The sequence below is a fragment of the Lissotriton helveticus genome, chromosome 2_1, assembly GCF_964261635.1.
Source record: "Lissotriton helveticus chromosome 2_1, aLisHel1.1, whole genome shotgun sequence".
NCBI classification, from domain to species: domain Eukaryota; kingdom Metazoa; phylum Chordata; class Amphibia; order Caudata; family Salamandridae; genus Lissotriton; species Lissotriton helveticus.
The window spans coordinates 530,871,622-530,896,787 of record NC_136059.1 but is presented as its reverse complement, the minus strand read 5'-3'; positions in this window follow the sequence as shown (position 1 = coordinate 530,896,787).

The window sequence follows — 25,166 nt, the reverse complement described above, 5'->3', positions numbered from 1 at the left end:
TATACAGTGACAGATTAACCACCCACGCTGAGGTCTCCTGATTACCAAAAGAACATTTACGCTTTTATATATTACCAACTTCAGCCTACTTCCTTGGGAGTTTCAAACTCAAAGGTCTCGGAGAAAAACCTCCTTTTCACCCACTGTGTGTCCCTTTTTTCACAATCAGTGAATAACCCCAGAATTTCAATTCTCAATTACAAGATCGACAGCTCTGTTAACATCTCTTCTCAATTAGCACAGGATAAGGTCCCAATGTCTTTCTCCCTTTCTCCTCTGTAAGAAAAACCCAATAGGTGCACCTCCCTCAGTTCGATACCCACAGTGTCTCAGGCTTCTTTCCCAGCCTGGAGGTGTTTTCCTGCTTCACTCACTCCACTGAGCCTTTTAACGGCCCTCTCTCACTAATCAGGGCAGTCAGAAAGTAAATCGTCTTCAGAAGGAAGAAGGAGAGGGGGCCTCGGCAGTTACTCCCGAAGTTAGGGTCGGGACGAACTCCTCCCCAGACACTATACACTCCTCCCCCTGGTTCTCCACCTTACTTGGGCTCAAACGAGGGATAACGCTGTGTCCAGACTTCGACACTCTCTCCTCCTGTAGGCTCCTACACAATCTCCGGCGCTCTCCTCACTCGCCAGCAACGGTGGGGGCAGGACTGAGGAGGCCGGTCTGGCAATCTGGCGCAAACCTCGCCGAACACTCTCTGGGGTTGCTGTAGCGCCTGCGCGGGAGATCAGTGTTCCCGCTCGGCGCCGCCTCCCTCACGCGGAGGACCGATGACTGCTACTGAGCCTGCGCCGGGTATTAGCAGACCGCCGGCTCCCTTATTTCCTTCAGCCGCTCCACTGGGCCTGCGCAAGGTTAATCGCTTCCACAGCTCGAGCGCTGCAGCTCAGCAACACCAACGCCACCACTTGCCACTGCCTCAGGGGATACTTAGCAGCGCCAGGTACAGAAACTCACTCCATCCTTCTCCTCTGGATACCGGTGAGGAATTCCCACGAAAAGGAAGGGAAGGGGAAAGTAGGCTTTCCCTGACTAGCGCAGGGAAAGTGTGAATCAAAGGGGCTCAGGGGCCCACAGCCATGGCCGTACTGATTCCCTCAGGAAGTAAGGACCAATGAGAGGGTTCGGTCAGGGGCAATAGGGGGAACGTCTTCTGGAAGAGATTGTCAATCCCACAGACCAACTAACTCCTTTTGTGCGTCCTCCTCCTCACACCACTGCCTCTCCCCTCTACCTAACTGGGCTGCACAAAATGGCTTCCTGACCTCTGCCCTTATATAGCCTGTCCACACAGGCTCCAGTAGGGTCCAGAAAATTCTGGAAGGCCTAATGTTAACCTATGGGGCATTCTAGGATATGGCAGTTGGGACAGTTGGTAGCCACCATTTTGTGACTCTAAGTGAATTCCTGTCAGGAAAGGCATCTAGGTCTAAGGTGAAAAACTATGAGGGTAAAAGAACACCTATCCCCCAGGCCAACACCATAAAAACCTAGTGGACTCAAAAAGATACAAAGGTATGAGGGGCAAAAAGGGGACAAAGTAAATAAATAATTGGAGGAGCTACGCAAAAGGCCAGACAGGTCTAACACGCGTCCCCCCCAGCTGAAAGTGGGGAGAGCTACCCAACCCCTTGGGAGTCCTCATCACTAAGGCGGAAATACCTAGAGAGACCGTCTGCATTGGCGTGGTCTACTCCAGGCCGATGTTCCACCCGGAAGTCCATTCCCTGTAGGGAGATAGACCATCTCAGCAACTTAGGATTCTCCCCCTTCATCTGCATCAGCCAACGAAGGGGTCGGTGGTCAGTCTGAACCAGGAAGTGCGAGCCAAACAGGTATGGCCGCAGCTTCTTCAGAGCCCACACCACCGCGAAAGCTTCCCTCTCAATTGCACTCCACTTCTGTTCCCGGGGAAGCAGTCTCCTGGATAGGCAAACCACAGGCTGATCCAGGCCCTCTTCATTTAGTTGCGATAACACTGCCCCAATGCCATGTTCTGATGCATCTGTCTGGACAATGAACTCCTTGGAGAAGTCTGGGGCCCTCAGGACCGGTGCTGCACACATTGCCTGCTTCAACTTTTCAAAGGCTTGCTGACAAGCTGTTGTCCAAACTACCCGTCGAGGTTGTTTCTTTGAGGTAAGCTCTGTGAGGGGTGCTACAATAGTGCCATACCCCTTCACAAAGCGACGGTAGTAGCCTGTGAGGCCCAGGAAAGCTCGGACCTCAGTCTGGGTCTTGGGGGTTCCCAGGCCATGATTGCCTCAATCTTCGCCTGAAGGGGCTGCACTGTTCCCCTACCCACCAAGTGTCCAAGGTACACAACCGACCCCTGCCCTATCTGACATTTGCTGGCCTTGATGGTCAATCCAGCTTGTTTCAGGGCCTGGAGAACTGCTTGCAAATGTTGCAAATGGTCCTCCCAACTGCTACTGAAGACAGCAATGTCATCCAGATAAGCAGCGGAGAAACCCTCCATTCCGGAGAGGACCTGATTCACCAGCCGCTGAAAAGTGGCAGGGGCATTTTTGAGCCCAAAGGGCATCACACAAAATTGGAAGTGTCCCTCAGGCTTGGAGAAGGCTGACCTTTCCTTTGCTCCATCTGTCAGGGAAATCTGCCAGTACCCTGAAGTGAGGTCAAAGGTACTTAGATATTGGGCAGCTCCCAGCCGGTCAATTAATTCATCCGCCCTAGGGATCGGATGAGCGTCAGTTTTTGTAACTGAGTTCAGTCCCCGGTAATCCACACAGAACCTCAGTTCTGGAGTGGTGCCCGGTGGAGCGGCTTTTGGCACTAGAACCACCGGGCTGGACCAGGGGCTGTTGGAAGGTTCGATAACTCCTAGTTCCAGCATCTTGGTGACCTCACCATGGATGCTAGCCTTCACCTTATCGGACAGCCGGTAGGTCTTTGACTTCACTGGTGGGCTGTCTCCTGTGTCCACATCATGGGTACACAGGTGGGTCCTTCCCGGGACAAGGGAGAACAACGTAGAGTACTGCTCCAGTATCTGGCGGCAGTCCTCCCGCTGTTCAGGAGTTAGGGATGGGGAGAGAATCACTCCCTCCACTGACCCATCCTTTTCTTGAGACGAAAACAAGTCTGGGAGAGGTTCGCTTTCCGCTTCCTCTCCTCCATCAGTCACCATCATTAAGATGACCTCGGGGCTCTCATGGTGGGGTTTGAGTCGGTTAGCATGTAGCACCCGTAAGGGCTGTCGAGGGGTCTTAAGGTCCACCAGGTATGTGGCCTTACTCTTCTTTTCTAACACCTCAAAGGGGCCTGTCCAGCGATCCCGGAGGGCACTTAGCTCTCCAGGCTCCATCACCCACACTTTCTGGCCAGGCTCCAATTCCACCTGGTGAGCGTTGTGGTCATACCACTCCTTCATCACTGCCTGGCTGGCCTCCAAGTTGTCAGAAGCTTGCTTCCACAACTTTGCCATTTGGCTCCTGAAGGCCAGCATGTAGCTCACCACATCCTGGGGGGGTTTCCTGGGAGACTTTTCCCAACCATCCTTCACCAGGCTGAGAGGACCGCGTACAGGGTGCCCATACAGAAGCTCAAAGGGGCTGAAGCCCACTCCCTTCTGTGGCACTTCCCTGTAGGAGAATAGCAAACAGGGTAGGAGGACGTCCCATTTCCTCCGCAGGCTTTCAGGCAGACTTCTGATCATGCCCTTCAAGGTCTTGTTGAACCTTTCTACCAGACCATTGGACTGGGGGTGATAGGGAGTGGTGAACCGATAGGTCACTCCACACTCCTTCCACATTGCCCGCATGTATGCTGACATAAAGTTGGTCCCCTTGTCGGACACAACTTCCTTGGGGAATCCCACTCGGGTAAAGATCCCCATCAGGGCCCTAGCCACCACAGGTGCAGTGACAGTCCTCAGAGGTATTGCCTCTGGGTACCGTGTGGCATGATCCACCAGAACCAGGATAAACCTGTGACCAGCTGTTGTGGGTGGGTCCAATGGCCCTACAATGTCGATGCCCACCCTTTCAAAGGGGGTGCTAACGACAGGAAGTGGTTCCAGGGGAGCTTTCAGCTTCACCCCTGTTTTCCCACTGGCTTGGCAGGTTACACACGTCCGACAGTAGGTGTTAGACGCCACTTTCATCTGAGGCCAGTAAAAGTGGGGGACAAGCCGAGCAAAGGTCTTGTCCTGACCTAAGTGTCCTGCCAAGGGAATTTCATGAGCCAATTCCAGCAGAAAGGCTCGGTACCGTTGCGGGACTACCAAGGCCCTCGATGAACCAGGTAAGGGTACCTTGGGTTCACTGTAGAGGAGTCCATCCTCCCAGTAAATGTGGTAGTGTCCCGCAACATCCCCTGCTGCCTGGGCTTCAGCCTGTCGCCTCAGTCCCTCAAGGGTAGGGAACTCCTTTTGGCCCTTACAGAACTCCTCTCTGGTAGGCCTTCCTTCCACATGCCACTCAGTAGGGATGGGCAGGTCCTCCAGAGAAACTACTTCCCCCTCCACGGACTCCTGGTCCATCACCGCAGGTGGCCGATCTGTCACATGAGATGTGGAAGCCGAAGCAGGCTTCTCCTGTCTTCGGGTCTGTCCCTTTTTGGCAGCGGGTTGGGCCATTGTTCCAGGCTCCAACCCAGGCGAACTCCCTCTCCGGGCAGTTGCAGACCTTGTGCTTACACAGGCCCAGTCAGGTGTACCTAGCATCGCTGAATGCGTCCGGTATTCCACCTCTCTCCAAGCATTGTGCTCCATGTCATTCCCCAACAGACAATCAACTGGCACGGCAGGGCTTACGGCAACTCGAAGTGAACCTGCAACCCCTTCCCACTCAAAGGGAACCTCGGCCACGGGGTAGTGGCCCATTCTGCCGTCAGCCATCGCGGCGGGGTGGAGTACATTGGAAATCACCTGCTCTGGAGACACCAGATGACTTCTCACCATAGTCATACTGGCTCCTGTATCTCTCAGAGCCTCCCCTCTCTGGCCATTGATGGTGATCCACTGCCCATACTTGGTAGTATTTGGGGGCACCTGGATCTTAGGAACCATCTCCCGTTCTTCCAGGGACACTAAGGTGACACCCGCCCACTCACCCCCCTTATCTAAGGGCAACTCCTCCCCGAGCGCTACACTAGCTACTCCCGGGGCTTTTCCTCCGGTGGGAGGGGGTGGTCTCTTTGGGCATCTGACATCTCCCTTATAATGTCCAACACCACCACACTCAAAACAGTGGACAACCCTTGGCTGCTGGCTTTGGCCAGGATGAGGGTTTCTGGGCGGGTTAGCCTTAGGGGTGAAACCTGTTCCTTTTCCCTGGAAACTATTTTGGGGACCTTTAGAGAACTCCCGCTTTTTATCTCCCCCCTCCTTCTTCTGAGGGGCGCCCTGTCCGGCCTTTTGGGAATCCCCTCCAGTCCCCTTGGGGACACCCGGGTACTTGCCCAGATGTCCGCCTCCTCTGCAAGCTTCCGGGGGTTGGTCAGCTTGCTGTCCACCAGGTGCTGGCGCAGCTCGGGAAAACATTTCTCGAGTAGATGCTCTTTCAAAAAAAGATAATACAACCCCTCATAATCCTTCACCTCACTGCCCTGTACCCAGCCCTCCAATGCCTTCCTTGCATAATCCAGGAAATCCACCCAGTTCTGGGTGCTTAACTTGTGGCTCCCCCTCAACATTTGGCGATACTTTTCCGGGGTTAGCCCAAACTTTCTAATCAACGCTAACTTCATAGTAGGGTAGTTGGTCTGCTCCTTTGGTTCTAAGGCTAACAAGGTGTCCCGACCAGTAGGAGGCATGTACTTGTACAACCCACCCCCCCAGTGTTTCCCCTGGATCCCATGGGCTCTTAAGGAGACCTCATAGGCAGCCAGCCACTTGGCTATGTCATCTCCCTGACTATAGCTGGCAACTATATCCTTAGGCAGGTAGGGTCTGGACTCCCTGGTTGGTTCTCTGGTTTCGCTGCCACCATTTGGAGAGTTGGCGAGTCTTAACTGTAGAGCCTTGAGTTCTAGCTCTTTTAGTCTAAGCTCATGAGTCATCCTCTGTTCCTCCTTCTCCTGTTCTAACCTGGCTGACTCCCATTTCAGCTTCCTTTTTTCCCTCCTGTCTGTGAGTTCTGCTTCGGTCAAGCTTCCCCCGGAGACACTACTGCCCCCCCCCCCAGAGAAGGTCATTGGTCCTGGGAGTAGGTTTCCCACCTCAGGGTGGAATAATCCCTCTACCTCTACGACCGTGTCCCGGTCTGTCCCTTCATCCTCCTCCTTTCCTTCTCTGCGTGCTTCCACCCAAGCCCTTAAACTGGTCTGGAGTTCCCCTTTCTTAGCAACACGCTTCAAGAACACCCCCATTTGTTGGCAGAAATCCTTTAGCTGGGCCACAGAATAAGTGTCCAGTTCTTCCAGTGCAAATTCCATTTTGCAAAAGGCAACACAAGGTTAAAACACACAAAAAGAATAGAGTTACAAGGGCAACCTGAAGCTACCTCCACCCCACCACCAGGAATAAATTTGGAAAAAACTAAAGTAAAAATTAGGAAGGCCGCTAGGAGAAAACTCCAGGTGTAGGTTAGTGGATTACACTCAGTTACTGCAGAGTAGTCACAACCACAGTCAAGATCCCACCGCTAGACACCAATATGTTGGAACCTAATGTTGTCAGGTCACCAAAGGTAGCCTGGCCTAGGGTAAGACAATCTCTAATTGAGGCACATGTGTAAAGATTGCATACAACCCAGCAGTAACATCAAGCAACTCCACTCAAAAAATGACGCTACACCAAACTTTGTGTAAAAATAAGAGCTGTTTTATAAAAATATTCTTTGTTGACTTCTCTCCCTCAGCAATTTACAATTACATACAATGTCCAATTTCTATTAGTTCTTTCCATAAATCCAATAGTATTAGGAGATCCCAATTCAGCAGTGTTTACTCCTCCAACATTGAGTTATCCTTAGGCAACACTTTCTTAACAGTCAATAATAGCACTTTATACAGTGACAGATTAACCACCCACGCTGAGGTCTCCTGATTACCAAAAGAACATTTACGCTTTTATATATTACCAACTTCAGCCTACTTCCTTGGGAGTTTCAAACTCAAAGGTCTCGGGGAAAAACCTCCTTTTCACCCACTGTGTGTCCCTTTTTTCACAATCAGTGAATAACCCCAGAATTTCAATTCTCAATTACAATATCGACAGCTCTGTTAACATCTCTTCTCAATTAGCACAGGATAAGGTCCCAATGTCTTTCTCCCTTTCTCCCCTGTAAGAAAAACCCAATAGGTGCACCTCCCTCAGTTCGATACCCACAGTGTCTCAGGCTTCTTTCCCAGCCTGGAGGTGTTTTCCTGCTTCACTCACTCCACTGAGCCTTTTAACGGCCCTCTCTCACTAATCAGGGCAGTCAGAAAGTAAATCGTCTTCAGAAGGAAGAAGGAGAGGGGGCCTCGGCAGTAACTCCCGAAGTTAGGGTCGGGACGAACTCCTCCCCAGACACTATACACTCCTCCCCCTGGTTCTCCACCGTACTTGGGCCCAAACGAGGGATAACGCTGTGTCCAGACTTCGACACTCTCTCCCCCTGTAGGCTCCTACACAATCTCCGGCGCTCTCCTCACTCGCCAGTAACGGTGGGGGCAGGACTGAGGAGGCCGGTCTGGCAATCTAGCGCGAACCTCGCCGAACACTCTCTGGGGTTGCTGTAGCACCTGCGCGGGAGATCAGTGTTCCCGCTCGGCGCCGCCTTCCTCACGCGGAGGACCGATGACTGCTACTGAGCCTGCGCCGGGTATTAGCAGACCGCCGGCTCCCTTATTTCCTTCAGCCGCTCCACTGGGCCTGCGCAAGGTTAAGCGCTTCCACAGCTCGAGCGCTGCAGCTCAGCAACACCAACGCCACCACTTGCCACTGTCTCAGGGGATACTTAGCAGCGCCGGGTACAGAAACTCACTCCATCCTTCTCCTCTGGATACCGGTGAGGAATTCCCACGAAAAGGAAGGGAAGGGGAAAGTAGGCTTTCCCTGACTAGCTCAGGGAAAGTGTGAATCAAAGGGGCTCAGGGGCCCACAGCCACGGCCGTACTGATTCCCTCGGGAAGTAAGGACCAATGAGAGGGTTCGGTCAGGGGCAAGAGGGGGAACGTCTTCTGGAAGAGATTGTCAATCCCACAGACCAACTAACTCCTTCTAGTGCGTCCTCCTCCTCACACCACTGCCTCTCTCCTCTACCTAACTGGGCTGCACAAAATGGCTTCCTGACCTCTGCCCTTATATAGCCTGTCCACACAGGCTCCAGTAGGGTCCAGAAAGTTCTGGAAGGCCTAATGTTAACCTATGGGGCATTCTAGGATATGGCAGTTGGGACAGTTGGTAGCCACCATTTTGTGACTCTAAGTGAATTCCTGTCAGGAAAGGCATCTAGGTCTAAGGTGAAAAACTATGAGGGTAAAAGAACACCTATCCCCCAGGCCAACACCATAAAAACCTAGTGGACTCAAAAAGATACAAAGGTATGAGGGGCAAAAAGGGGACAAAATAAATAAATAATTGGAGGAGCTACGCAAAAGGCCAGACAGGTCTAACAATAACCTTCTCATCACATCAGCCCAATCCAATTCCTATGCAAATACCATCAATGATGCAACAACAGAAGCATTATACTCTTCAAGGCAATGAAGCACTTCATCAGCTGCCTGCCTGACTCCCCTATCCCATGCACCGCAAGCAAATACAATGCCAATTAACCTCTTCTTCAGTGAAAAATTACAGTAGATATGACAGCGCACCAACAACACAAAGCCTGATTCTGTCTGTAAACTCACCCTTTCTCGTAAATTTCCACAAAGATTATCATTCACAGCTCTATTTCTCACAGATCTTGCTTGCATACTCATGTCCTTCAAACCCACTTCCGGTGATGATGATATTTTACCATTGTCTTTCATAAAAGCTCTCTCAGGGGAAGCGCTCTCACCCATACTCGCATTGCCAACACAACCCTTACTCAAATCATATTTCCAGAAGCCCTTAGGACGGTTCAGATCCTCAAAGTCCTAATGAAACCTACTCAAAACCCTGATGACCTCACCAACTACCAGCCCATCACTAATCTACCCTTTATTTGCAAGATCATTGTAAAATTAGTCAACATTCAACTCCAATATCACATCAATGCTAACATACTCTTGCATGGTTGTCAGTGTGGCTTCAGATCATGCTGCAACACAGAGATGGCTTTGCTACACATCAGAGACAACACCCTACTAACCAAATGAAGATGACCCCTGCCTTCTGATATTGCTGAACCCCTCAGCTGACTTCGACACAGTCAGCCTTGCAACCCTCATCCATGCCCTGGTATCTGTAATGGGAATCACTGACAATGTCCTTTACTAGTTCTCCTTCTACCTTTCCATACAATACCAGTCCATTCTAATGGGCACCTGCAGATCCCAAAAGATCCCTATCACCAGCGGAGTCATCCAGGGTTCCATACTGTGCCTTATCATCTTCCACCATCACATGGAGTCCATTGGAGCTCTATTCATGGATAAAAGCCTCAAAAGGCCCCAATATGCCAATGATTCATAACTCTACTGTGAAGTCTCTTCCGCACCAGACATCCAAAACCTCAAACCGTGCCTGCCTCTCATCCAGACCTAGATGTTCAAAGCCTACCCAATGCTCAACCCCACCAGGACAACATTCTTGTTATTTGCCAAGAAAACATGTAATTAAAGGTACAGACCTTGTTCAATGACTTAGGGCCCGATTCACAGAATGAACTTAAGACTCAATCCTAAACTTACTACTATTTTGGTATTCACAGAATGCACTTACTACGTTTGGCATTCACAGAATGAACTTACTACTTTTGGTATTCACAGAAGTTAGGATTTTGTCTTAAATTTGTCTTAAGACAAACTTAAGACAGACTTAAGACAGACTTAAGACAAAATCCTAACTTCTGTGAATACCAAAAGTAGTAAGTTCATTCTGTGAATGCCAAAAGTAGTAAGTGCATTCTGTGAATACCAAAATAGTAGTAAGTTTAGGATTGAGTCTTAAGTTCATTCTGTGAATCGGGCCCATTATTATTGATAGCTTTGAGACCCAACTTTCAATCGTTGCCAATTCACTTGGATTCAAACTAGATACCTATCTCACCCTCAAGGTACACCTTAATAAAAAAAAGGATTTTAACTGTTTCTCCCAGAAAAGAATTTCATAACTACTGTTCAAGTCCTCGTTTTCTTGGATCTGGATGGTGGTAATGTCCTGCTCCATGGCCTCCAAGAGTCCCCAGAGGATCTCCTTAGGGGCACGTATCTGCTGCAACATGTCTTATCCAGAGCCAGAAGAAAGATGATCGCTTCATTCCGACCCTCATCGAACTCCATTGACTCCACTTGCAGGGGCGCACTATTTTCAAAACCAGCTGTATCATTTAAATATCATCCCGACTTGATCCCCAGCTTATCCTGCAAACACGCTCACCTCTGATGGGTTTTGCCACTGGCTCATCGACAGCAAGGACGTTATCAAATTTGCAATGTAATGTATGTAAGGTGGCTTTGTAGAGTGCTGCTTGTCACCCGTGAGAGTATCCAGGTGCTGAGTGGGTGAGCATGGGCGTGTGGTGAGGCTGGGTCTGAAAACAGACAGTCTAGATCTGTGGTACTCATAGTACGGCCTGCGGGCTGCCAGTGGCCCGGCAGGCCATCATTGGCGGCCCACAGACCTTGCCATGCACTTTCTACGTTTCAAGTGAGGCCGGCAGTAAACACAGAAGATGACCACAGGAGCATACGTAGTGACTACGTATTAAATAGGTATTCCCTATGTATGCTCCTGCAGCCATCTTCTGTGTTTAATGCCGGCCTCTGTGACATTACGGCACTGTCGGAATGCTTCCCAAAAGGCCCTTTAAAAGTTAGCTATAAACGCTTTCACAGCTGACTTTTAAAGGGCTTTTTGGGAAGCTTTCTGTTTGGACAGAGACAGATAGAGGCAGAGAGAGACAGACAGAGAAAGATAGAGACAGGTAGAGACAGGGACACAGACTGAGACAGTAACAGATAGAGACAGACAGAGATAGAGACAGATAGAGACAGACAGAGAGAGACAGACACAGACAGACACAGACAGACAGGGACAGACAGAGACAGAGAGAGACAGACAGACACAGACAGAGACAGATAGAGAGCATAGATAGAGACAGATAGACACGACAGGTAGAGATAGACACAACAGATAAAGACAAACAGAGACAGATAGAGACAGAGACAGATAGAGACAGAGACAGATAGATACAGAGATAGATACAGAGATAGAGAGAGACAGGGACAGACAGATAGAGACAGTGACAGAGATAGAGACAGAGAGAGACAAGGACAGACAGAGACAGATAGAGACAAATACAGATAGAGACAGAGATAGAGACAGACAGAGAGCTAGAGAGAGAGAGAGTTAGGGATAGAGATAGAGTGATAGAGAGAGAGAGAGAGAGAGCGAGAGAGAGAGAGAGACAGAGATAGAGACAGTGACAGATAGAGACAGAGACAGATAGAGACAGAAACAGATAGAGACAGGCAGAAATAGAGACAGAAACAGATAGAGATAGAGACAGAGACAGACAGACAGAGACAGATAGAGACAGGGAGAGACAACAGATAGAGACAGATAGAGACAGTGACAGATAGAGACAGAGAGAGACAGAGACAGATAGAGACAGAGACAGAGATCGATACAGAGACAGAGCTAGGGATAGACAATGATAGACAGATAGATAGAGACAGAGACAGAGAGAAACAGGGACAGACAGGCAGATAGAGACAGAGACAGATAGAGAAAGAGAAAGATAGAGATAAATACAGATAGAGACAGAGAGAGAGATGGATAGAGAGAGATAGAGAGAGAGAGAGAGAGAGAGAGAGAGAGAGAGAGAGAGGAAGAGAGATAGAGAGAGATAGAGAGAAAGAGAGAGAGAGAGAAAGACAGAGAGAGATAGAGAGAGAGAGAGAGATAGCGAGATAGAGAGATAGATAGATAGATAGATAGATAGATAGATAGATAGATAGATAGATAGATAGATAGATAGATAGATAGATAGATAGATAGATAGATAGATAGATAGATAGATAGATAGATAGATAGATAGATGTGTGTATGGTGGCTGGTGGCTCAGTGGACTAATGCGTCCGCTGCAGGGACCTGTGTTCAACCTCCTGGTCACAGTTTTTAATGTTTTTTTTTTGCTCTAGCCCTGCCCTCAACTGACCCCACCCCCACCGGTGCGGCCCTCGGCCACAAACCACACTGTAAATTTGGCTCCTGAGAGAAAGTTTGTGGGTACCCATGGTCTAGATGGTCAACAGGACCAGTTGAATAACCTGGTCTTCGTCTTGTAGAATTCATGAAATGAGGCGGAGGATCTGATATATTGAGGGTGGTCTTTCTAGCATTTGGCGCTTGGTAGGAGAATTATTGACCTCTGGTTTTATTTCTGTGGATGCAGCGTGTGTGTACAAGCGAGAGTGATGCTGAGCGAAGTTGTCTGGTGGGTAGGATGAAGTGAAGCCGGTGATTGAAGGATGCCGTGTTACGTAGTGACTTGACTGCATGTGAGAGAAGTCAATACTGGCATTGCTACTGGATGAGCAGCCCATGGAGCTCCCTGTTGAATGATGCGATGTAGTCTAGGATGAGTCTGGAAGAGACGTTTTGGATGATTTGAAATCTGTGAAGGAGATAAGTTGGGATGCTGGCGTAGAGTGCGCTGTCATAGTCCAATCTTCTTGTGAATTAGGGCCTGCATGCTGGTACATCTGATTTGCACTGGGAACCACTTGAAGATTTTAGGCAACATGCGGAGGATGGGACTAAGAAGAGCAGAAAAGAAAAAAATGAGGCAGTGAGCCATGTTCATCTATTCACCCATGATCTGGAACAATGTCCCCTATCCATAAGGAAAGCCCCAGTGCTGTTTGAATTTAGGAAAGAGTTGAAGACACATCTCTTTAAACAACACTACATCACATTGCATTAGCTATACACTTCTGTTCTTAAAATCCAGCTAACTCTTGTCTCACTTGTCTGTATGCTTGCCTTTGATCCCGTACCGTACTCCGCTGCCTTTTGTCTAGGTTTTCATTATACAAATAGCCCACACATACATATGCTTGGCACACATCTTCAAAGCAGCAACTCTTGCTGTCCCATCCCAGCAATGGTAAACAGTATACCGTAGACAATCTATCAACAGCAACACAATTCAATAAATCACAACATGGCCCAAATCAGTCATAGAGATCAATGAAGTAAACAAAATGTATAGAATTTCAAAATAATGTCAACACAGTACAACATATATCTAAACCTCCGTATTTTTTTAAAAGCTCTCTTTCGCAACAAATCCAAAAATATGTCTGAGTTATTTCATTGCAAACGTACAGCAACCATATAAAACAAATATTCCTATGCCTGTTAGCATCTACTGCTCTCCAACATGAAAAGAAGATGATGAAACCTGGGGCACTCGTGGGACCAGTCCTACAAAGGAACTGAAAAAATGGGATGCAGAACACACATGGAACAATATCTTTGAGGCATTATTAGAGAAAAAAGGAACTAGGGGCCAGATGTAGGTAGGGAAAATTTACAGATTCTTATTTACCGAATTTTACCGATTCGGTAAATAAGAATCAGGAAATAAGAAGTGGGGAGATGTAGGAACATCCAGATGTTCCTTTTACCGAATCGGTAAAAACCTATTCATTCCTACGGGCTTTGAAGCCCATAGGAATGAATGGGCATTACCGGTCGGTATTTACCGAATCGGTAAATACCGATTTTGACAAGGGTGCAGGGGGTGTCACTTTGACACCCTCTAGCACCCCCATGTGGCCCTAAGGGCAGGTCTGCCTGTCATATGGCACAGGTGTGCATGCACACATGTGCATGCACACCTGAATCGGTATTTTACCATCAAATTGAATTTGATGGTAAAATACCGAATTTGTAGGGCTTGTGGGACTCAGAAGAGTCCCACCTACATCTCAATTTTACCGATTCTGTAAAAATACCGGTCGGTAAATTTACCGACCGGTATATTTACCGATTCGGTAAAATTACCGAATTGGCCTGTTTCCTTCCCCCTACATGTCAAAAGCCAAATACCGGTCGGTAACGGCCGAATTCGTCCGTTACCGACCGGTATTTGGCTACCTACATCTGGCCCTAGGTGATCTATTTATCAATTAAGTACCAGTTTAACTTTTTTAAATAACTGACTAAGAAACTTGAAAAAGGGAGACTCAGAAATGACAACATCATCTCAGACATCCAGCCCTCCATAAAAACATTTCAAGCAAACTTCAAAAACTATGGACTTGAATGAAATGACACATATAGCAAAAAAGATCAAAGCTTTCAATCTTCCAGTGGTGCCTGGCACATTATAAAATATCAACACATTTCTTCTTTCATTTGTCCTTGAAATTTTGGGATTTGGCAATACATCCTTCCACAAGGACATAGCTTCTGTTTTGAAGCTCCTGAATTACAGGAGGAAACCCTTATCTAGGAATGAGGCAGTGCTCCAAACAACTGTAATTCTCTCCCAACTCATTGCCTCCCTAATATACTTCAAGAGAAGATTAAAAAACCAAAACATCTTATTATTAATACCCAGAGACCTATAGTGTACTGAATGCCACCCAACCTCTAAAGTTTAACCGGTGAGTCTATGTGTTATATACTCTTCATCTCTGTTTCTTTTACCCTCTTAACTGGCATCTATTTTTCAGGCACTACATAACACGTTTTTCCATGTTTATGTTCTACATATGTAATATTTATTTACCTCACATCCATGTTGTATGCTATGTCTTTCACCTGCCACCCCAGCAAGAGTCTAAACAGCACTCTAAAAATATCAAGTAACTAAAAATAAATAAAAACCAGCAACCAGCCAATCTTAAGCCTCCCTTCCTCCAGATAACTCTCAAAACAACTTTTGGAGGATATGGGGCAAAACGAATCCCTTTACAACATCAAAGTACACATTCTGAAAATTTTGAGTGAGAGAACCCCCTATCAAAAATGTCAAAAAAGGCCTCCTCCTCTTTCTGCTCAAAAAACACTTAAAAGTTCTAATTCCACCTGACCTCTCTGCAGGATCATGTAGTTGTACTACAAGTATTGAGATGGTAATTTGAAATCTAATCTACAGCCTTGTGTCGAGCCCACTAATTACTCATCAATAACAGGCAAATAATTGGGATCAGACCTATCTAATCCTACTTGTGGTGGTTTTAATATGGCCTCCTCCAGGGGTCATCCTGTTCATCGTGTCTTCTTAAACGATAAATGCACCCATTCTCCCTGCAATTGCACAGCTCGATCTCCCATTTCAGATGCGCGCAAGTAACATATCGGGGTGAAGCGAAGTAAGTCGCAAAGTCAAGATCATAAACTGCAGATTTGTATATACCAACGGATGGGGAGATGTTCGCAGCCTGTATGGCGCCAGAGCAGAAGGTATTTCCTGGCCTGCTTGTAATGTGATCTGTGTTCCCACAAATGCTCAGTCACACTGTCATGAGTGCAAAATGAAGCAAACCGACTGTCATTTGACAACGCCAAATCTAAGCTACCTTCTATGCCTTCCCCTGTCTCACAGGATTATATGTAATGTCTCCTACACTATAAACAGGTTATTTCTAGCAATTGATCTAGATGAACCAGGAATGCCTACTTGGAGACCATAATGAGCAATAAACTAAATGTTGTCATTCTTGCAAAGCTACTCTTTTTTGCTATTTACAAACAGAAGTGAATGCTACCGGTAGGAGGTGGTGGGGGCAGCAGAGGGGGGGGTCGTGAGTTAAAAAAAAGACTTACCTATGCCAGCTGGCGCCTCTCCTCCATCCTCTTACTTCTTCTCGTCTTCAGTCCCAGCTGTAGCAGGAAACACCCGGGCTCCCAGCCTTCCCTGAGCCAATCACGAGTCAAGCCAAGTCAAGTCAGGGACATTTGTATAGCGCACAAATCACATCCTAGTAGTCTCATGGCACTTGCAGCAGTCTCTGACATAGGGAAACGCAATTAGTTTGCAAAGAGCCAAGTCTTTAGTCCTTTGTGAAAACAGCCATGATCAGAGGAGATACGAAGATGGAACGGCATTTTGTTCCATGCGGCCGGAGCCAGGAACGAAAAAGCTTGACCACCATTTCTGGTGGTACGTATTCTCAAAGGTATCAATAGAAGTTCGTTTCTAGATCTAAGATCCCTTTGTGGCTGATACCATCTGAGTTTTTTGGACCAGTATTTAGGACCCCTTTCATACAGTTGTCGGTGAACCAGACATAGTATTTTGACAAGGATTTACCGGCAACCAATGTAGGCTTTTTAAGCAGGCAGCAGAAGAAGTTTTTCTCGGGAGGTTAAGAACCAGCCGGGCTGCCGTATTCTGAAGTACCCGCAGCCTCCTCAGATGGTGTTCGTTTATAGAGGACAGTGCGTTCCCGTAGTCAAACCTGTTTATTATAAGCCCTTGGACTAAGGGTTTTCGGGCCTGAATAGGGATCCACTTAAAGATTTTTCTTAAGCTCCGCATTAGTCCAAAACAGGTGCCAACTATGTTGTTTATTTGGCTATTCATGGACAATTTGTTATCCAACAGAAAGCCTAGATTACGGGGTGAATCCTTAGGTGCTGGGCATATGCCCAGATTAGTTGGCTACCAATCATCTGTCCAGTGTTCTGCCGCTTTGCGGAAGAGCATGATTTCTGACTTGCTGCCGTTTAGTTGAAGGTGATTGGTGGTCATCCATTCCTCAACTTGCAATCCGGCAGCTTTGGAAACGTTGTTTGGTTTCATTAGGGTCAGAATCTAGTGTAACTAGGATCTGCGTGTCATCGGCATACGACAGAACATCAAAACCATGGTCTCTAATTATATTGGCCAACTGGATCATATAGATATTAAAGAGCGTAGGGCTCAATATAGAGCCCTGAGGGACACCCATTCTGACAGGTCTTTCTTTTGCATTATTTTCTCCTATTTGGACCGTTGTGGTGCGGTTGGACAGATACCTCGAAAACCATCTCAAGACGCTTCCTCTGACACCAATCTCCCACAATCGATGGATTAGAATACGGTGGGAGATGGTGTCAAATGCCGCCCACAAATCGAGCAGGACGTGGACGACTGACTGGCGCTTATCCAGCACCAGTATGATGTTATCAACCACCTCGACCAATGCGGTTTCCGTGCTATGTTGTGCCTTAAAACCTGATTTAGACGGATCCAAGAGTACACGAGCATTGAGATTGGTCTGAGTGCCATAGTTCGGCACTCAGACAGGGACTGGGAGGCTTTCCATGTTCCTCACTAGGCTGTTTACTGGAGCCGGGTGGAAAGATGCAACATGCGCAGGACTGTTTGGCCGGACGAAGAGAGCTGGCCAAGCAGCCCTGCAAATTTGAGGAGTGCAAACCACTCCTCTCCCTGCTCTTGCCAGCCCTGCCCTTCCACTGACTCCAATAGGGGAAAAAAATGATAATAACAATATGTTATAATTTTATTTTTCCTGTTTAGCAGTCGGGTGACGCTCCTTCCCCGTAGTAGAGGAGCTGCTACTGTTTACAAAAAACCTTGCTCAATGGATAGGAATCAGCAAAAATTGTAGATTTTAATGTGTATGCCAAAATCCAAACATGCATATTTTCTGTGGGTAAAAATCCGATTTGTCAAATGCTCCCTGAAACTATAGGAGTCTTTTAAAAATGTTCCCAGACAATTTAAACTCATAGTGCAGTCTTTATTTTGTGCTTTTTTTATATATCACTAAACTAAACCTCAAAAAGGCTAACTGTTTAGACAGCGTTTAAACTAGAATTACTTTATCCTTCACAGAAAAAGGAATTAAAAAGATTTTTTCCTCTCAGATTTTTTGGTTGTGATATAAACTTGTGTTCATTACGTTTTTTTATGTTCAATTACATAAAATCATTACATGGTACAACATACACATAAGTGAAGCAGGTGGAAGGAGAGGATCTTTACCTCCTGACGGAGTATTGCTAACTACAAATCTGAGGACTCCTTCAACAAAGAATAATGTGTTATATGCCTAACCAATGCGAAAGAAAAGCTAACATGAACTGCAACTGGACAGGAGAGAGTTCAAGATGCTGCAGAAATATGTCAAGACAAAGTTCACAAAAGATTTAAACCGATGGGTGAAGAGGATTAAATATTTTATCACTGTAACAACAAGTGTTCAAGTTCTATACAATGAAAAAAAGCCTGGAAAAAATGTGTCAAAAATTGTAGAAACCAGTGAATCACAACAAGAATCCTAATCATCTGAGAAAGTAACGACAACCAAACCCAACGCCCATTCACTTCGAAGGTCGATGGCTACCCCTCGCCCACCTTCAACAACTGACCAGAAAGCAGAGGATCTTAAATGTGTTATCCGTGGTTTATGGAGAGCAGAGTTTTTCGGAAATCCGCGAGCTCTGTGGAGCGCAGAGTGCGAGAAACTCTGCAAACTCTGTGAATGGCGCAAAGTTCACCACCCAGACTTAAAAATAAGATCACAAATGCAGAAAAATCAGCATGAGCTGTTTTAAGAAACGTTCTGAACGTTTTTGGACTTAATGACACATTTGTGATGTCCGTGCCTCAACAAATCATGGGCGTCAACAAGAATGCCTAATGTTGTCTTAACATTTTTTACATCATTATTTAATATCAGCAAAGCAAACATTTTAAAAACTAAAGTTCTTGATTTCAGAACAGAAGCCGACAACATTGACAATGGCTTTAAAGATATAAGCGAAAAAAATGAAAGACAATCCCAGGAACTGACAAGCTTATGCTGTTCAAATGTACTGTCTTTTCCAAATCATGTCTTATGAATTACATCACAGCAATAAGAAAACTCTGCTACATATGATGACTGCCCACACAATCTGTGACAAGTGCAAAAATAGAGAGCTAATTGCTTGAATGAATAGGATTGGTTTATTAACAAGTTATAATGACATAGTACAGCGCAGGAACTTGTTGGCAGCCCATGCTGTAAAAGCTTGTTAATACAACAGCACACCACATCCAAGTCACCTTTCCAAGAAAGGATTTACATTTGTATCGCTTGATAATTTTGATTTTGAAGATAGCTCTTCCTTGTTTGAAACATACAACACCCATAATATTGCCATGGTGATTTTTCAAGACTGTATCAATGAAGTAGCTGCTGGGAAACAAGCTGTGTCAGCTGTAGGCATAAACAAACCAAGGTGCAAACGTATAGTCCAAATGCCGAACAACGTGTACAAAATCACTACAAGTCATCAACATGTCCCAGTCTACCAGAAAGTTTAAAAGTGGCTGAGGACAAGGATCATCTTCTACCCGATGCTGCGGTCCACAAAGCTGATTTAAATGAATAATTTATTTAGCTTAGTCAGTGCGGACTGAAGGATGAAGAATAGCCAGTTCCTCCATGGGCTAGAATACATGCTCTGATCTCCCAGAATACTGTCCCACTGAAGAAGGTTGGGTTTTTACCAGTAATTCTCTCTCCATGCTCAGTTTGAAGACCAGCATACACTGCCAATGTTCTGCGATGAAGGTGTTTTCCGTATAGTAGCTGACATTTTTATTAGCAATCCAGTTGAAATTGACACTCTTTATCCAATGATGGGTGTTTTCCACCTGGGGAATGTTGTATTGCAGTGTGCAGGAAGTTATCTAAGTGGATGTGACATAGGCAATGCACTTATTGAGGCTCAAATCTTTGGAAGCAAAACTCATTATGTTTGTTCTCTATAAGGTATGCTCATTATATCTGAGGCTATAGAAACATTGCCATGGAATGCTTTCTGGCACATGAATGACAAATTAGGTTTTGCATATCTTATCTCAAAAGGGAATAAGTCACAAGGTACACTTCATTCAAAAGACATTATGCAAACCCAGGTAATGTTCAATACACCCAGTTCAAAATCAGAAAACTAAGTACCCAGAGTTTGTCAAAGAATGTGAAGAAAAATAGGAACGTTGCAAGTATTGGGGAAATGATTTTTGCATGATAGTTCTAGTAAGAAACTTGGTACATGCTGATCAGGACATTGATTGGGAGCTGCACGTGAGGACTGTGGAGACACTGATTACTGTGTTTCACGAATTTAATTGCATAAACTATCTGAGATATGGGTCCTGGTATTTGGTAAAAGTGAAGAAACTAGAAGTGGCAAAAAAACATACTCCCAAGACATATTGCGGTGGAAGACAGAGAGGGAACGTTCAATGCTGTGACTCCAGATATGAAACTGGAACAGACGATCCAGAGATCACAGAAAAGCTCCAAGGGAATTGCTGGTCAGACACGTAAAAGGGAATATGTTGCTTAATGGCAGCTAGTTTACCATGAAGTCCTTTCTATTTGCAATGTTTTCAGAGTGATGACAAATTCTAAATTAATGGACCATCATGAAACTGTTCCTCACCACGAACTTGTGGAAAAGCGAGGGGGAACATTTTAATGAACATGTTGACAGCCTTCTTCATTTCATGTAGCAGCAAGGAAACCCCTGTGAAATGACTGAGCCTCTGCGTCTACACAACTTCGTGACCAAACAACATGTGGATAAAGATATAAAGACACATTTACTAGATGTCCTGGAACATGTATCAAAACTATAAGCAGAACTGAAGCAGGAGAGATTTGTATTGAAAGAGAACAAGCTGTTTGACATAACCACTAAAGCTAAACTTCAAAGCTTTAATTGCCATGTTAAGAGTTTAGTCTAACCAGCCACTACAAAACAGGTTACTAAAAACAACTTTCACAAGCAAATAAAGAGATTGATGTAGCAAAAGATAGGGGTGAATTTATCAAGGACATTCTGTTGCATGATCTTCTTCTAATAAAATCATTATTTGATGGAGATGCTCCAACCAAACCAGTGAAGCACAAACTCATACAAGAACTAGAAAAAATATTTCAGCTGAAGACTTTCCATTCGAAAAGGTGTCCTTATTGAAAACTGCTGTTGTTGTGGGCTATATGTCACAATTGCAAATGGTCAAGATTTCAACCGTGCAAAACTTCGGAGAGGTCGTTCAGTCTGTTCTACAATTATCAAAGTCAGTGTGCACCTTTCAAGAACTGCACATTGTCTTTGATAGTTATCTTGAACTATCTGTCTAAGAATGTGAGAGAATCAGATGAATGTCTACTAATGGAACAATTGAGCTGGTCTGCATCAAAGACTGGACACCTATACCTGTGCAACTGGGTACATCTGGTCCTCAACATCGAACAAAATTAATTTGGAGATCTAACGTCCCAAAACATTGTTGATGCTTCAGTGAACACTGAATTTTCAATTATTGCAAGTGGAATGATTGTCAATGAGGAGTTGGTGCCTACAGAGATATAGTCAAAAGGTACAGGCCATATTGATCAATAACTTAACAGCAAATTGGAGGAAACTGACCTGCGTGTTGTGCCACATTTTATGTGGGTTATTCAAAATGGTTCCAATCGAGTCGTTGTACTGCCAAATGACACAGATTTTATTACTGTGCTACTTAGATTTGTTGCAAAGTTCATAAGTCAAGAATTGTCAGTTATGGATACCTCATGAAACAGGCGAGAAAAGGCACTTAATCCCGCTTCATATTCTGTTCAAGAAACTTGACCCAGTGATGCCCAGTTTTCTTATTAACAATATAAGAGCAGACCCCTATACCATTGATCCTAAACTACTTATAAGGGAGATATGTTCCTTGTTCATATCCTAAATTGTCATCTTATGACTGTCGTGTATTATTTGACATTTGTTTTTTGTTAAAATCACTCAGCTACCTCATATCAGTTATTGGTATAAAATTATGCATTCACAGAGAGAAGACATGGCTAGTAATAAAGTATGTTTATCACTTGATTCCTTTATCATCTTTCATGTACCACCCGTGATACATTCATGGCATTCCACAAAACAATTAGTATAGAATTCATATAAATCCTTTTATGTTCAACACCATCAAAATATATACATATAAAATACTCAAACATTACATTGACACATTACATTTATCCTTGGGTTTCATCTCAGGTCATAACTAGTGCATATGTGGGAAGGGTGTCCTAGAATGTGATACTGAAAATGGTTACATATTATTAAGTCTTTGAGACATACTTTTACATCTATAGTACAGTCCGTACAGTCCTACTTGCCCTTTTGTGGTTGGAGATCCTTCACAAGGTCATGGAGGTATCAATACTCTCCTCGCCTGTTTTATAAATACATTCTCTCTTTCGTGATAGTAGAATGACTCCTGCTCACTTGAATTTATACGCCGATGTGTTTCAACCTTCTTGTTGAGCCTGATAAATTATTGAAGGTCCACTTCAGGGCTGGTGAATGCTTATGTGGGACATGTTCGAGGGGGTGGATGTTCATTCAAATTATTACATCCCCACATGGGTGAGTGGACTATTGTTACTCAAGGCTGTGCTGATTTGCCAACACACTGAAAAGATTTCTTCATTTAGGGATTCAAGTCCTCATTTATGGAAGTCCTGTTGGGGGGGGCCATTCGTGAGTCCCTCCGTATGTATTTGGCAGGGAGATAGACACAGTACAAGGCACATATTCTTGCGGGTGATGAAACTATGCACAAAATTGGAGCAAAGTTTAGAGCTTTAACTGCTGAACTCGTGAAGTTTCAAAAAGGATTTGCGGAGACAGAAGAAGAATGTGACTTTAAAGACGTAGAAAAATACCTTGTGTGTGTGTGAAAAACAAGTTCTAACTATCACACATTTGAGGATCTTCGGTACAGTGAGTTCAAGAGATCAGTCCTGCTAAGTGACCTTCCACCAACATCATATTCTGTCTATGGACACATTAAAAGAGCATTCTACTTGATCAGAAGATGTGTAAATGTTTTGGGTCATGCATATGTAGAGAATGATCCATGTGAATGTAGTTGAGAAGATATTGATGGGGTGCTAAAACCTATGACATTTCTAAAGCCTCTACCCACTAACTAACACGTACATGTACTTGCAAAACCTGTGCTATAAAAGGATCTCCCTGTCGATATGCTCATCACAAATGTCCAACATTCTGCAAATGTACCACAAGCGATTGCCTAAATAAATAAATAAAGTGAATTATGAAAATGTGTCTAAAACAGGAGTGATAAACATTATTTTTGTTTTATATTCAGATCATAAACATTGTTTGGTGTATAGATAGAAGGATTAAAACTATTATTATTTGTTTCATTTTTGTATATGTCTCTTCTTCCGCTATTGTAGCCACCATTTTGGAAAATGGCAGAAGGGCTTCTCTGAGGAGTCATTTACTGTCTTTATAAGAATACTTGACCCCCAAAACCTATGTTTTGACACCAAAATGAAGTATATAGGTCTCATGGTTCCTAAAATGTTACGCAATCATTGCAAAATATCCCCCATTTTTTAAAATGTCATCCAGAAAAATTCTGCCTGGATTAGCAATGTCTACCCAAGTTACTTCTCTAATGATCTAAAACACAAATCAAAAATGAAAATCTCTGGCAAGCAATTTATTTACGAAGGTATGACAGAGAGCCGGGATTATAAGCTTTCTGGATGAAATTGTACCCTCAATACTTTCAGCACCACATTTGATTAATGACACAAAGTTGACACAAGCCTTGGCTCAGGCAGAAGTCTGAGAATCATTAGCTGGACTAAGAGAAACAGGTAAAAACTCAGTTACCCTGGGCTGTTATGACGGAAAACTTAAGAGCAAATGCAGCCCCAGCGGGTTTGATTGTACATAATGAATCTTGTATTTGTTAACTGATCCTTTGATTTTGGCAGGAAGAATGTGGTCAATTTCACGCGTCAAGCTATATCCTGAGTTTCTCATGCACTGTGCTTCTAAAACTAAATTTTACCTACTACCTGAAATATATAAGTCCCCTGCGGCTTCACGCTGCATTAACCAAAGTCACATAGAAATCCCCCTAATTCGGCCCACCTGTGTCAAGGGTGGAGGGAGAGAGAAGTCATTCCACTGAGAGTATATGATACAATCTCCCTGGGTAAATACTAGGCACATGGTATCCTATAGGCCTGGATTCTTAGATGCCATTTGTACTAGGGCTGAAACATATCAACACCAAATTGTAGGGTGTAAGTAGGATTATAACCGTAAGCACCCAAATAAAAGTGATAGTTTTTAACCATACCTCTGAAACCAACAATAAAGGGACACTTGCTGTTCGTAAGGTATCTGTATGTAACCAGGCCCATCAAGTAATATCCTTAAGTGCTTTCTGAAATGTGGTCGAGCACATCTTGGATTATAGGGACCAGGATGAAACCTAATGATGAAGATTGCCACTAATATAGCCGGTGAGGGTCTTAAATGACGCAAATAGTATTCCTATTATAATTTTTCAACACCTATGTGCAGTCTAGAGATAGACAGTGCTATAGGACACGCATGTTAGTAGTACTTTCCAGGGAGATTGTATCCTATACTCCCGGTAGATAGTCTTCTATTTCCCCCACTTCCCTCCTTGAGACTGGTGTGTCAAATTATGTTGATTTCTGTGTGACTTTGTAAAAAGTATACACATTTTGCACGTTTTCAACGCTTATTAAAAAGTCGTACTAAAACAGCTGACATCAATAAAAATGTTAACTATTCGTATTTCTGTTTAATGATTTACATCAGCTGTCCTGACATGTCCATGACGCATGAATTGAGACCCAAGGCAATATGCAAGGTGTATCCAGGCCAACTTAACTTCATAGCTTGAATTCATTTGGAAGCTTGAAACACAGGTTTGCTGTATGCAAACACATATTTCAATGGTAAATGCAAGCCCTTGCGTTGCTTGAGCTCCAGGGTAAATGAGCCAGGACAAACAATATATAAGAAATGCTAGTTGTGTTTGTGTTCGCAAACTATGGAATTCTTAGTACAGGGTGAGCTGAGGTTGCAAACTACTGTGGCCAGGGCAAATATGTATTTGAAGGAGCATTGGCTACAAGGGCTGCTATATTGAGTCACACAGCGTATTTTTGCAGAACGCATTTTACTTCTACTTTTGCCGGGCCGCCATAATGCAGACATCTGCACCTGCTCAGAG